Source organism: Apium graveolens, chromosome 8 (assembly GCF_009905375.1).
Source record: "Apium graveolens cultivar Ventura chromosome 8, ASM990537v1, whole genome shotgun sequence".
In the NCBI taxonomy this organism is placed as follows: domain Eukaryota; kingdom Viridiplantae; phylum Streptophyta; class Magnoliopsida; order Apiales; family Apiaceae; genus Apium; species Apium graveolens.
In genome coordinates this window covers 194,254,827-194,271,227 of record NC_133654.1, presented here as the reverse complement: position 1 = coordinate 194,271,227, position 16,401 = coordinate 194,254,827, and positions in this window count along the sequence as shown.

The following is a 16,401-nucleotide window of genomic DNA, read 5'->3' as shown; positions in this document are numbered from 1 at the left end:
ACGGGGTAAACCGTACCGAATCGAAAAAGTCAAAACACGGAAAATGTCCGGAATTATCATATTAGTTTAGGAAGGAATTTTTGGAAAAGTTTCGGGTTGTAAAATGTAAAAAAACGGTTGAAGTTGAACGATTCCCAGCTTTATAGAATAGTTTCATAATTATTCAGAAAATAATTAATAAATTCATAAATCATTATAAAATCATATAACACTCCAAAAATTATCAAAAAAATACCTTAATTATCTATATTTTATTCTAGACATATCAAAATTAACATTCTCACATTTTATTATATACAAACATCCAAATATTATTATCAATCATCAGATAATTCACCAAAAATTCACATTATAATCACATAATAATGATTTATTGACAAAGATAATTATATGCTATGTCCCGGATGTTACATTCTTCCCCCCTTAAAAGGATTTTGTCCTCAGAATCACACTAAAGAATAAATACTGATACTTTTCAAGTATCTCACTTTCATTTTCTCAAGTGAATCTTTCAACCTTACAACTTTTCATAACTTTAACGTACAATATCAATCATTCCTCAACAGGCTCTCGCTAACATCATATTCTATTTGTTGCTCGTATAACTCAACTCAAATCTCCATCTTTTATATATAATGGAGCTAAATTACTCTTCCTGAGTATACACATATAAACATCCTATGAATCTGCTATACATGTGGCGGTGAAGCCAACCCACTTACACTTACCCTGCCTATTTTACTGTCTCAAAAGGACCAACATAATGCATATAAATTTTCTTTTCTTTCTAATTCGAGTAATTCGTGCTCATGAACATTTCCAATAGTTACTTGTTGTTGGACCTCATTCCCATATGTCTCTTTGTTTAATTAACCTAGTTTGAAATCGCTTCCGATCGCATTCGAGGCTCTTTAATCGTTCCCTTAATCTTCTTATCCATCTGCGAATGGTATACTGAAACCCTGGCGTATTCGATTTCTAACGTTCTTGAAATTACTTCAGAATTAAGAATCAATGAGAAAATCTCGATTGTATATGATTGACACACAAGCTTATCATCATACCTTAATTCCCTTGAATTACAATCAAGTATATTGGTTGAGCGAAAAACTCTTACTATTTAGAAGAAATGTTCTAACCTGGAGATATTACCCACATATTCTAACCCATATTATCATTTATTTTGGTTCCAAGGAGTTCTGATACGAAACTAACTGCAATGCTCTCCCTTGACGTCTAGTCACATATAATGTCTATTCTTTTCTTTATGTCATATTATTAGAAAGTCTTCTTTGACATCTATGTCTTGCATCATATTCTTGGAATAACTTAAATCCCTTGAGTTAACGATGTTTAGACAAATTCTTCTCCTTTAGTTCTTCCTTACTGAATGTTTGTTCATCTAGGAGTCGTATATACTATTCTGGTTCAACATAATTCACCGTGTTCTAAATATTTCTGTCATATCTCCAATCAAATAGTATTGATCATTTACAATCAATTCCTGGATCTGATGACGTACCACCATTTCTTCAAACAACAACTAACCCACTTATTGGACAAGCTGTTCATTAATAAAAGAGAATGACTAGGTTTGGGATAACCTATCAATAATGATTCAATTGACATTTTCCCCCATTTTCTCTTTATGTCTGGTCACTAGATATTTCTTTTAGCCCTTGATACTTAATTGTATTCCTGAGATGCATTCCCTATCTCAATTTACAAATGTTTCATCAAATTCTTCACTTTACTTCTGTCCAAAAATATTAGATTAAGTAATAATATTGATCAATTCCCAATCCACACTTGAATCTGTTAGCGCACCACAATCTCCTTGTAGCAATATCAATTTATTCCTCAGGTAAAGTATTTGTTAACAAAAGAATGGTTGGGTTTAGTTAACCTACCCTTAATAATTTAAATAACACTTGCTTCATCTCTGGTTTTCAGGTGATTCTCTATATTGCTCCTTAACGAGCTATACCCATTTTTGAAAAGGTTACGGTAATAGGTTCATCCTCTGATGCTGGCTTTGATTCTTTAATAAATATGACATTTACTTATATGACCTTCTATTTCCAGTCTTATGCCATGTCAATCAACACCTTCGTTTAAATTTCCATATTTAATCGCTGTCTTCGAATGAATTTCCTATCTCTAAATATAGGCGTCTCACTCCATGCCTTACATTAGCTCTGACATCCTGACGTTCATAACTTTCTTATATCCTGGACAATCTTATAAAAAAAATTTTATCATCCTTTTGATTCCACTTCCCTTTCTAATTTAAGTTCTCTATTCTCATAACTTATTGTCTCTTCTTAACATAAGCGATTCCTTCTTTCTAATTGTACCGATTTGGGTTATTATTAGATAAGCCATTCTGAGGCTAATACTGGAATGAAAACTTTCTGATTAATAAATATTTGAATTCTTGTTAACAGAACTATTAAAATCTATTGACAGCTATTTCCTTAGCCTTACGGACATAATCACTAATCACACAACTTTCATTTCTAATCAACTCCAACTATCCTCTATCACAGCTTTGGCTTCTTCACATTGAAGATATGTTTCAAATTATTGTCTATGCTCGCTATACATCATCTCTCTTGCATAATCACGAGATCTTCTTCTTTAGTTTACATGCCTGCATTGTCAGCTTATATCATACATCAAATACTTGAATTCGCGAGTTCTCAGGTATTTTGGAATAATTCTTGTTACATTGTCATTCTGTATTGATATACTTCCAAATTCTTTAATAAAACTTTATTGCAGATGATAAAATTTCTCTAATCGCCTAACAACATCCATATTGGCGTAGTTTCTAATTTCTTCTTTATTCAACTTCTCTTCTTCATTCTCTTCATTTCATCTCTTGGTTCTTATCTTGACCCTTGAGTTCTTGAAAACATTCTTCTCACTCGCATGTGCAAATAACATTTTAATTCTCTTATCTATTATAAAATCATATTTATCCAATTAAAGTCTCGCACACTTACAGTAACATTGCGCTAATTCCGCTAAACTTCTGAATTCTACTGGTGTCCTTACTTCCTCCAAATTTCTCATTGCTTTGACTTCAGATCCGAAAATCACATCAGAATTTGACTTAATCTAATTGGAATCAATTTCCATCTAACTGACCATAAGTTGGTAAAATTAACCAATTAACTCTTTTAATTGATCAATCGAACAAAGTGATGACTAGCTAAATGAAATCAGAGACCAATTATATAAAGTCAGTTAGGCTACAACCACTTCTTTCAATAACTGAGATCGCAATCATTTGGAGTATCAACAGGATTATTAATAACACACGGATGTATACTTTTGCCTTAGTAGGGTATTTCTAAAAATTTGGGTAGCATCTCCTTTATATTATAGGCTACCAGTCGGACTCAAGCCGACACCAACAATCAACCAAACAACCAATAACCATATCAATCTACCATTATCAACCAAACCCATTATTTCACTATACTTCAGAACATATCATACTAATATCTACATATATTATTAATTAACATAGCATACATCTTTTTATCAAACTAGGGACATAACCATACCTTTCATTTATTTCTTCACAATATCTCGGAACTCCACTAATGAATATAAAATTATTCTGCTATTTCTCAAAATTTTATTCCAGAATTCTTCTTGTCCATTTTTTTTCAAGCTCTCTAATTAACAATTCATATCACTTATACCTGATCATAAATCCATTTTGAAGAAATCTTCTAATCTTATTTTCCATGGCTCATACTTGTATATGGGTACTTTTAAGAACCTATACCGCATCTTCCAGCCGATCAAACAAGTCCTCTACCCTTGATAATATATGCTTGTTATCATTAGTTAACTTGTCTAATTTTTAATAACCCACACATGGTCTCAATCCATACTATCATATTCTATGAAAACTCATTTGGTTTTAAGGTGTTACTTCTTAAAAGATTTGACGCAGTTGGATCACCAGTTCTTTATCTTTATTTATATTTTCCTATACGGAACCTTCGTTGCTGGCTCAGTCATGAGTGTCAAATTTACCATAACTCACTTACTTGAGTTGAACAACCTAACAATTCCTTGAAAAACACGCTCAAAATTTATTTGTAACTAGAATTTCTTTGATCTTGAACCTTCATGACAAGTATCTCCCATATAATTGAGGTATGCTTCATCTTCATAATATATTAATCGATTGTCTAGTTATTACTAAGAATTCCTTCATCTACTCCTATTCTCCCATCAATCGTTTGCCTCGTCTTGTGTACGTAACTTTACTTGCTTATTTTTATGGTTAATTTACCTCATACGGTTTGCTAACTACTTCAATTCATGTCCAAAATCTCAAACTTGAAACTTATCATGTATATATATTTCTGCTTTTGATTTGATGTCTTCGTAACAACCATGCTATTGGCATAGTGATTCTTCTTTGCACGAAAATGTTCACCATTTATTGGCTTGCAATCATCTTTATATTTAACAAGTAATTCCATCTCCTACCCGAGGTTATTTCACTTCTTTTAGAACGCTCAAAAAGTAGACTTTACATAAGAAGAGAATTTGTGTATATGATTCTGATTAAAAACCTTTTGTAAAGAATAAGAGTACAAGAAAACAATCGGAAGGGTCCATAAATCAATAAGTCATAATGGAAGAGGAAAGAATGAATAATGATTTAGATATGAATGAGACAACCATATTTGTACTCAAGATGGCCAGTCTTTGATACTATATGGCATACAGTACATGATTACGTGGTGTCCCACCAGGCTCCTCGTCATTTTTGACAAAGATCACATCATAATACTGCTTGTCTCGATCAAAAGAAATATTCTGAAAAGAGAAATAATTTGAAGGGATACGATAAATTTTCTTTTCCTCTTGCCTCATATATTTGTCACTGAGAGAAGCTCACACGTATTCAAAAATCAAGAAGAGTATACGCAGTCGTGGAAAAGAATGTCACCGTTGGTCATCATCTACGTTGCGCTTATGCATACTTTTAGGGCTTGTTCGAGTAACAAATTCCAGATCCACGTCAGATGATAGATTCAGAATATCTTCTGGAAATACCTTTAATGTTTTAACAATTTGAGCATAATTGTCTTCTCGTTGGATTTGCCGTCATCACTTCTTGCTTCATTCATTCCGTATAAGTCTGGTATTTTTAGCGTCATGCTTCCCTGTTTGATACTTTAGTAATTCGACCATAATCGCGTTTTTACGAAATTTATAATCATAATTTCTAATTTCTTCTATGTCATAGCGTAACCATTAATCCTCCAATGCCTCGACTCCGTCGAGAAAAATATTATTCTTCTTCAATCGTCTGGAAGATTCCTCCATTTTCTTCAATCATCCTTGAGCTTCTTTTGGGTCAACGAACCTTTTTAAACTTTAATAATTCCATAAATTGGATAAATAAAGTTTTTGCACGTTGATTTGATTATCGATACTATCCGACAAGGTTTGCACTCTTTTTTTGAGAAAATTTTAAACTCCTCCATATTAACGGCTCTACTTGGCCCTCTGAACTACAATACTGAGTTCGATCAAGTATTCTTCCGGGTAATCTAATACTTATAACAACAAGAACTCAAGTATTAGTTTGATAACCAAAATTTTAAAACTCATTTTGTGTTAAGATCTTTTAGGAATTCTGTTAAGAAAGTCTTTTTCGAAAATTTGTTTTAGAATTTTAAAAATCAAATATGTGGTCGTCCTTACTATATAAGTGGGTTGATGTTCTCTTCAACCACAACAAGGTACCTAATTGAAGAAACGATCACCTAAGGGTCTATCCAAATCAGTATATCTTTTACCCCTTATTGGGTTCATTTTGCTTTCATTAGTCGGCAAAAACATCATTTACCGTTGCATACCATTTTATTCATAACTCTAACTCCAGTGTTGGCATCTGGTACTATCTTTGATATTTTCATCGTCGCCCTTGATGTCGTATTTACAACCAGTTAACGTAATTCAACATTCTATTCGTAAATAAAAGCGTATTTTTCTTGTTAATCTTTAGTATATCTAATAAGGTAGATGTCATTCCTTGCGCAGCGCCTGCAAAGTGATAATAAGCTTCTCGCCATAGTGGTGCCTTTAAACTTGCGATGTTGACTCTTCGTTAGCTTCAATCAACTTGTTGCCTCCAGTTTGGAGCTTGACCTGCTATACTATTCTAAGTTGGCTCATACCAAAACTCTTCTATCTTTCCTTATACAAATTTCTCACAGAAATCAATCACATTTTCCTTTAAAACCATATGAAAAGCAGGGTAATTTACCAATCTCCGTCGAGATGTCGACTCTTCACAACTCTAGGATCAGGGAACTCAATATATCTATAGTGTCAATATATTCACCTTCCACTTATCTTAACAATACCCTATCTTACTGATCCATATCAGATGCGCTAATCCTAATTCACAATCAATTCAAACTCAAAATTAGGAGACCTAGAATCTTTCTTATCTTGTATGACTTGTCAATCCTATCTTACTTCCACCTATTCTTATTTCAGGGACCAATAACCTTTAGCTCTGATACCAACTGTAACACCCCCAAATCCGGGGTCAGGATTGGGTGTCACTACACAACTTTAAATAATATAAACCTGTATATTAAAACAAATATACACTTAACCCCTCAATATTCCAGACCGCTTACAGGTTATGGTATGAAACAAAAATCTAACCTTCCAAAATTATAATAACTAAATACAATTTCATTACCTCTTTACTAATTTCCTCGTATTGATCACTCTAACACCTCCAAATTCCCTTCCGCTGGAATCTCTGCACTTTTGTTGTCTATTGAAAGCTATTCACTTTTGCCCTCATCTGATATTGAAAGAAATAGGATTTCACAAAGCAAGAGTGAGCCAAAAATGCCCAGCAAGTATTATAAATGGTTTCCAGGTATCAGATCAAAGAAACTTCTGGAAATGATTTTTGAATGATTTCAAAACATCTTTATTTATTTAAAACAATTGAGCAAATAAAACATCGGCCTTCATTGGCCTTTAGTCATAAATCACATATTTTTATAAAAGAATAGTGAACGTTTCACTAATTCATATCTTTGAATCAAATCTTTATTTGATTTTGTAATCACAAACTATTCAAGAAGGAATGCCATTAATGGCGATCAACAATAAATTAGACTGGACACTAGAAACCAACATATGCACTAACCTGCTGATCAGTCAGGATACAGAGCGGATCTGTACCCAACGGCATAGACCCACCAACATATATAGGGTACCCAGGCACTATGGCCTAATAATCAAGGATCCATCCATCTCTGGCCCTTAAGGTCCATTTTATCACTGGCCCTCAGCATAACCATCCAGTCCGTAGAGTAATTTGATATCAAATAATTTTGATTTCAAAACATCCCAATTCAGGGTTCACAAATAACCTGAAATAATGGGTATTTGTTCGAGAGATTAATCGATAATCAAGGAACAAGATCAAAGAGGTACTTGCATAAATCAGAGTAATTGCAGCAAAATATAAAAACATTTAACTATTCTGAACTTAGAATAGGAATGAAGAAATATTTGCAATATTTTAGAAGAAAGTTTAGGAATACTTGCCTCAATTGATAATCCTCTGATCTTTAACTATCTGCCATATCACTCAGTATTGATGCATATGTATTTCCATTGACAGGCTACTTGACCTTTCTTGTCATTCACCATTTTAGGTTTATCTCTATTCTGAATTCACTCGTTTCATGACTACACATAATCAGGCTTTACTTTTACAATCTCTTCCTGGCTTGAATACCTCAAACAATGTATATCTATCATAAAGGATACCATTCAATTAACTGACAATATATAATTGTCTAGTCTATACGTTTATCTTTATCGTCTACCCACCCGTTAATAACATACAAGGGTCATATTTTAATCAGATAGCGTTTAAAAGACACGTTGACTCATAAATCACATAACACATTCTCATAAGGCACATAATCATGTTATTCATATAACACGTAATCACATAATTCATGTAACACATATGTTAAATAGCCAAAAGATAGGTCTCAATACTTTTAGAATTGAAATCGGGTCAAAAGGGGTATTTATCGATCAATAGTTGACTCGGAATGAATTCACAAAATAAATGATCTTTTGATACAAAAGAATTTAGACTTTGAAAGTATTTTATGGGAAGTGGAATATTTTTCTGAGTCTAGAGGCATTCATTTCGTATTAAATGGACGAACGGTCTATTTATTATGAATTAAATAAGAATAATTCAATTAATGATAATATTAATTGAATTTTAAATACCTTTATATATGTTAGGTCACACACACTGTAGAGGGGGGTGAACACAGTGTATATCACAATCAAATCGAATTCTAATAACAAAAGTAACAGAAAACTGACTTTATTCAAAGCAATAAATTCTGTTACAGTATGGAACTGTCCTCTCTCAGTGATGAACAAATATCACGAGAGCTGCTAGGGTTACAATGAATAATCTTCTCGATAATGATACTTATAGTATAAACCCTATGTCTGTGTTTATATACTACACAGTTACAAGATAATCGCTAATTGATATGGAATATAATTCTGCTTCCTAAAATATATCAATCAGATCTTTTCTTCCAAGTATTCTATTCTTCATAGAATTCCTTCTTCATGAATATCTCTTCTTACGTTTGTCTTGATCCTCTTTTCCTTTCAATCAGCCGCCTTCCTTATCTGAACGTTTCCTTTAAGTCCTGATATTATCTTCTGATAAATATCTCCTGAACCTTAAGTACTGATGACTTAAGTTCTGACTTCAGTATAAGTGTTGATTTCAGTTAAGTACTGATTTTTCCTGTTTAAGTAAGATCTGAAAACTAAACATAAATCATATTAGACATGACATTATCAAATATATCTAACAATCTCCCCCAACTTGTAAATTAGCATAATATACATGTTAACAGATATTTGATGATGTCAAAAACATTAAGTACACATGCATGAAAATTTGACTAGATAACTACAACTTACAGTCCTTAAAGCTTTACCAACTTTAACTTCTGATAACAACTTCAGTCTGTATTCATATCAGAATTTGAGCAGTTGTAGATCTTGACTTGGCTTCACTTTCTGATCTCTCTGATGTCAGGAGTTGTTATGAGATAGTTCTTTAACAAACATCTCTCAGCATATCTGAGTTCATCAATCATCCTCCTTTTATCATCTTTAAGTTCTGCAGAATCTTCACCAGTTTGAAAGATTGCAGCCATGAGATCATTAATTTTAGATTTCTTTATGTCCTGATCCAGTCTGATCAAATACGCCTTGTCAGACTCAAGATTGAATTCCACAGCCTTGTAACCCAGAAAGGTAGTTATAATCTTAGCAGAGTTAGGCTTCATCTCAACAATATCACCCTTGTGATCTCTGTACTTTGGAAGATATGTGCTATCAGACTTTACAGAGTAAAGCCTTTTCTGTCTCTGAATTTGACTCTTCAAATAGTTTGCAGCACTTTCTGTTATTTTGTCATTCACTTGAAGTAAGAATAATACATGTTCCAATTCTTCAAAATACTTTAGTGGAATGGCATTTTCCCTTATATGATAAACCCTACCATCTGTCATGAAGTATAACAAGATGTGTTCTCTCAAGTAGGTATGGTAAACCATCTGTACAGATTCTAGTTGATTCAATCTTTCAGGATTTGCTCCAATACCTGGTTCACTTAAGGAAGTTGGATCATTGGTTGTGTTATGTATTCTTCTTTCATCAGCACTACCCAATCCAGATTTATCTCTTGCTTCCTTTCCAGTAACCACTCTTGCTTCAAAACCACTTACAGCAGTCTTCAAAGGTTGAGTCTGTTTGGCTTTGGTGAATCCTGGTAGGAGTAACTTTGAAGGTTTAACATGAGCAATGTCAGAGGTTTCCTTTGATTTATCTTCTGATATCAAGTTAACTTGAGCTATGTCAGAGGTTACTTGCTTCTTTGAGATATCAGAACTAACTATATCTTGACTCTGAACAACTTGAGCCATATCAGAGGTTGTCTTAGAAATTTTTCTTGAAGTCAGAGCAAGATCAGCATCTTCAACAGTAATTTCTTCATCCACAGGAGGCACATAAACATTGATAGGTTCACCAACTTTTTCTTTGCCCTTGGACCTTGGATCTATCTGCAATTGTGATTTAGCCTTGGTTGCTTCAGGATTTGTTCTTTCTTTTATCACAATGCCTTTGGCCTTTGGAAGTTTCTTTTTACCAACTGAAGCTTCAGATTTAGATTTGACTTTTTCTGACTTAAGTCTAGCTTCTTCTTCCACCAGACTCTCAAAGTCCATTCCTGGATTTTCTTTCAGAAATAACTGTCTTGATATTTCTTCATCAAGATCCAAAATTTCATCAGAACTTATCCTTTTACCAGTAGCAGAAGTAATTCTTTTTTCAGCATCAAAACTTGTCCTGTGACTTATAATTTCAGCTCTTCTTGATGAGAAACTTCTACCTTGACTATGACCTCCACCCATTCCAGAGTTTCCCTGGTCATCTTTTTCATCATCCTTCCCCTTCAGTGTCTTAACAATTTTGCATTTGGACTTAATTAATTTCTTCCCCTTTTTGGCATCAGCAGGTAAGAGAAGAGAGACAAGCAATTCCACTGAGGCTTGGATTTTATCGAGTTGAGATTGCTGAGAAGCTTGATTTTTCAAAATATCATCAATCTGAGACTGTTGCTTCTCTTGGGTCTTCTCAATGTAAGCAACTCTGTCAAAGTTAGGTTGGAAGAATTTTTTGTTATCAATTTTCTGAGTCGTTTCTTGCTTGAGCAATTCTTCCTGAATTTTATGTAACTCTGTATGAGTTGTTGAATGGAGACCTTGAAGATGTCTAGTACTCAATGCAGTGACTCGAAGCTGTGTCTTGAAATCATCATTAATTAACATTTTATCAGCTTTTTCCAAGTGCTCCGCAAGAATCTTTTCAGATGGAACAAAGGTAACTAAGTTCCATTCCTTATTCCACTCCTGTCCTCTAGGAGTTTCAGTCCAAGGTACTGGTGCTGCTCTTGTAACAAACTTCTTAACTAGTTCAGATTTATGAACAGTTTGTTGAGGTGCATGTCGTGAAGGACCAGCTTCATCAGCATCTGTATTAATAGCAGCATCACCAGTAGTATCAGCATTTGTAGCATCAGAACTGACAGAATCATCATCTTCTGATAAAACAACAGTATGAGAAGAAATTGAGGCTTCAGCATCATCCTCTAAGTGCTGATATGTTTCCAAGTTCTGATCAACAGCCATATCCTGATGCTCACCTATATTCTGATCATCAACAACTAGATGCAGAGAATGTGTTGTAGACAATTCTGGAGTTTGAGTAGCATCAGTAAAAGGTGTTGTTGATGGATTAATTGTTGTTGGAGCTTCTAAGTAGAGAACCTCAGGCACAACCAGGTTGTGAATATCAATTTCAGCACATGTGCCTGGGTCTACAGGAGATACAGTTTCATGTACAGGAGACACAGATGGTGTGTTTGCCTTGTCTATAGCAGCTTACTGAGTTGGGGACAATGGAGAGGGAGATGCAGTAGTTTCAGCAAATTATGGTTCTTTTGAGATCAGAGATTCCTGATCTCCTTCCATAGCTGCTGCTTCCTCATCATCTGAAGCTGGCCTTTTAGCTCTCCGTTTCTTGTATCTCTTTGAAGGTGGGGATTCCTTGGGAGGTTCAGCATAAGTCATTCTTCTAAGCCTTTTGAGAAGCTTAGATCCCCCATTTACAGAATCCTTCTAAGAAGGGACCTTCTCAGCTTCTTTAACAATAGGTTCTGATGCAGAAACCTATTCCTCACTATCAGACTCATCTCTCAGAACAATCATCCTTCTCTTCTGTGGTGTCTGAGGGACAGTCTTTGTCCTCTTGGGCTTGGAAGATGAAGGCTTCATAGTATGTGTTGATGATGAAGGTTGAGCTATCTGTGAAGGTTTGAGATATGTTCTGATAGAGGATTGAGGTATAAATGTATGAGTGTTATGTTCTGATGGTTATTGTGGTGTTTGGAATGTGGTGGTAGGTTGTACATCAGGATAAACAGATCTATAGGTTTGAGGATCAGCATTTACCAGGATATATTTTACAGACTGAGGAATCTGTAAAGGTCTAACCACCGTTTTCTTAAGGTCAGCATTTACCAAGTCATTAAAAGCCCGTTTTGCAAGTTTAAAAGGTGGAAATAAAGAACTGGCTAGTTGAGGGTCATCAGCACAGCAAAAGGTATATATAAGCTGACAGAATCTAGCAAAGTAAACTACATTTCTATCCTCTGTCATCCTATCCCCAATAAACCCTAGCACAACACTTGCAAAATCAAAATGAGTTTGGTTAATAATAGCATACCCGATGTGCTGACTCATTATTGGAATGGCATCAAAGTTGGAACACTTATTCCCGAAGGCTATAGTGATGCAGTCGAAGAAAAAGCTCCATTCCTTTCTGATATGTGCTCGTTTCAACTGTCCAAGCTTAGCCAAACTCTTCTCATACCCCAAATTGGCCATGAGCTGCTGTAGAACTGGTTCCTCTGGTGTTGAGAAAATGCAGCCTTCTGGTAAATGTAGAGCTTTACGAACTGTTCCAGGAGTTACCACATATTCAACATCATTGACTTTAAAAACAATGCTGGGAGTACCAGTAGCACCACCATTATCAAAATGCCCAGTACGCCAAAACGTCAGAACTTGTTGGCTGGAAATGACTTGAGGCTGGGTCAATGCATACCCAATTTCACTGTGTGCCAGAAGATCTTGCACAAAGTGCAACTCAGATGGAGCTTCATCATGATTTAGGATTGTAGCATAGTTGTTGGGAACGAACTTGGCTCCATCTATAATCAAATCCTTAGGTGCCATAAGAAAAAAATTGAGAATTAAGATTGTCTGTAAGGTATTTGATAAAATATCTGTATAAAAACCAACGTCAGGAGATGAGAGAGAGTAAAAGTAAAGAAAGAGAGATAAAGTGTAAAAGTAAATAAAAGATTGTATAATCTTCTCTCTCTCTTACTTATACACGGTTAAAAAAAATAACTGTTGGACACCTGTCAGACATGCAACAATAATGAATAGTTAATGGGCATGGGAAAACAGTAATCATTACTTATCACATGCAGTTTTTCAAGGAAAAACCGTTCCACTTACCAAGTAATCCCATTATTTGAGGTAAGTCAGTTTTAATTCAAAATTTAAACTGTTCCCACTTATTTAATCATTTTCACTGCAAAACCAATATTCTGTAATAATATTGAAGTGTGAGAATGACCAAAAAAAATAAATCAAGTAAACAAGTACTGATATTTTAAAATCAGAACTTAATTTATATCAGTAATTAAAATGGTCATCAGAATATGGATATATCAGGATTTAAAAATGCAGTAGAATTTAAAACATCTCAGAGACAAAATCTTGTAAAAATATAAAATTCCATTAATATATTAAGAGAATACATTCATGAAATTGAAATTTACATCAAAACATTACAAGACTGTCCTAAGCTGCAAACTCCAACATCAACAGCTTTTGTCCTTGGCTAAGAAGCCGGACAAAGCTGACGATGAAGAAAAACAGGAAGAAGAAAACAAATTATTTCTTCTTCCGACTCTACAAAAAGAATAGCGAGTTGAATGATTCACTCTTGTTGGCGGAGAGCTTCCAGCCTTTCTTCTTCCAATCGCTCCAGATGGCAATGATAGTCCATGTAAAAGAACATGAGGTGTGTGAGAACCTTCTGGGGAACCGAGTCCCAAATCTCATCAGGAATGACAGTTACGTGCCATTCCTACTTCCAGTCCTCACAGCTTAACTCCATCTTGAAGGTCTCATAGTTTAAAAACATATTGTAGTTGACCATGATTGTTTTGGTATGAAGGAAAAGAGAGTGAGTATGTGAGAAAAGAAATGATGTGTAGGCTGATTTGAGGTGTTGGTTTATATAGGCAATAGAATGCCAGGAGATGCAAGGAAATTTAATGCTGACAGGTAGAAATAATTCTACCTCATCTCCCTAGACTGGGAAGAAGAAAAACAGTCATTGGAAGTGTAAAACATGGTTTAATGCGCACAAGAAACAAGTAAATATTACTGTGCATGTACGTGTTCCACTAACCCTAATTGTATTGACTATTAATATCTCACTCATAAATATTCTAATTTAAAATAAGACTGTTTCAGATTTTAACCACAAATAAGTCAAATAGAGGATCGGATTTTATTATCAGCACTTAGACTTATATCAGAACTTAATAGTCATCAAAACATGATTTCTTAACTCGAAAAATGAATGCCTATCTCTGTGATTCTTCACACAAATTTTGATTTCGGTTCTTCAGAACTTATTTATCAGAACTTCCATCAGAACTTGTCATCATAATTTATGCAATCTGACACATAAACTGTTCATCTAAAACAACATTGCACACCACAGTAATTTTCATCATTCATATGGAGTGTAAGTGTGTGCATTAAGCAAAATATCAGACAAAGAGTAAAGTCTGATTCACTTCAGTACATCTTAGAAATAAGGCATAACTAAGAACTTTACTAAAAATCTGTCATTATTCTGAAGGTTACTTTTGAATGAGTTCATGCACGAGTCCACCTCAACTGTTTTGTGCTTATTTTATGCATCTTTTGAAATTCCATTTTACAGTGGCTTCTCAGTTTAAGTGAGTCACGACTGCTTATCATAATTTATGCTATTATCAGAGTATTTCTCTAGTAATCATAGAGTGTTAAAAGTCACCAAGAAAAATAATTATTTGCTTTTCTGATGCATATTACTTAATACCAGCAATGCACTTGGGTCGTCCCTTCCACATTTTTACTCTAGATCTCAAAGGAGTACCTGATTTTTATTCTCTTTTCTTTTACTTTTTCTTTTGATGAGTGAGGTTTATCAGCACTTAGTACATCCATCAGATTTACTAACATCAGAACTTAACAGATGAGAAGCATTATTCTAGTTTTTAACTTAGTAATAAGATAGACAAAGTAAACGTGACTAAGCTCAATATCAGAATTTGCTTGTGTCAATAGATTTCCACTTAAATAATTACTGCTAACATGGGATCTCTAGTATGTTAAAGACTACTAGGTCAGCATCTAGCATAGTTATCCTCATAGGATTGAATAGTCACAGAAACAGTCAGTTCACTATCAGAGTTTAGAAATTCACATCAAACAACAATCAGTACTTATGCAATTTTCAATTAAGCACAGAATACACAAAGAGAGTAATTTCTGTAAATACTGATCATAAAGTCTGATGCATCAGAACAAAAGCTAAGCAGATTTAGAGAAAGAACCTGAAATCATTCCAAGTTCATTTACCAATCTTGTAAAAGTAGCTTCACACAGTGGTTTTGTGAAGATATCTGCTAGTTGTTGATCTGTTGGAACAAAGTGCAATTCCACTGTACCTTCATCCACATGTTCCCTTATGAAGTGGTACCTAATGCTGATGTGCTTTGTCATTGAGTGTTGAACTGGATTACCTGTCATAGCAATAGCACTTTGATTATTACAGTAAATAGGGATTTTAAAATATGTTAACCCATAATCCAGTAACTGATTCTTCATCCAAAGAATCTGTGCACAACAGCTTCCTGCGCACAACAGCTTCCTGCAGCAATGTATTATGCTTCTGCAGTTGATGTGGAAATTAACTTTTGTTTCTTGCTAAACCAAGAAACCAATCTGCCTCCAAGAAATTGGCAGCTTCCACTTTTGTTTTTCCTGTCAATTTTGCAACCTGCAAAATCTGCATTTGAGTAACCTATTAGTTTAAAATCTGATTCTCTGGGATACCACAATCCCAGATCAGCTGTTCCCTTAAGATACTTGAAAATTCTTTTCACAGCTGTTAAGTGAGGTTCTCTTGGATCTGCTTGAAATCTTGCACAAAGACATGTAGCATACATGATATCAGGTCTACTAGCTGTTAGATAGAGTAGAGAGCCAATCATACCTCTGTAATCAGTAATATCCACTGATTTACCAGTATCCTTATCCAGTTTTGTTGCAGTGGCCATGGGAGTGGATGCACTTGAACAATCTTGCATTCCAAATTTCTTCAGCAAATTTCTGGTGTACTTGGTTTGATAAATAAAAGTGCCTTCTTCATTCTTCTTGATTTGAAGGCCCAGAAAATAGCTAAGTTCCCCCATCATACTCATTTGATATCTTGACTGCATCAGTTTGGCAAACTTCTTGCAAAGTCTGTCATTTATAGAAGCAAAGATGATATCATCAACATATATCTGAACCAGAAGTAAGTCCTTTCCATGGTTGAGGTAGAATAGTGTTTTGTCTATGGTTTCCTCTG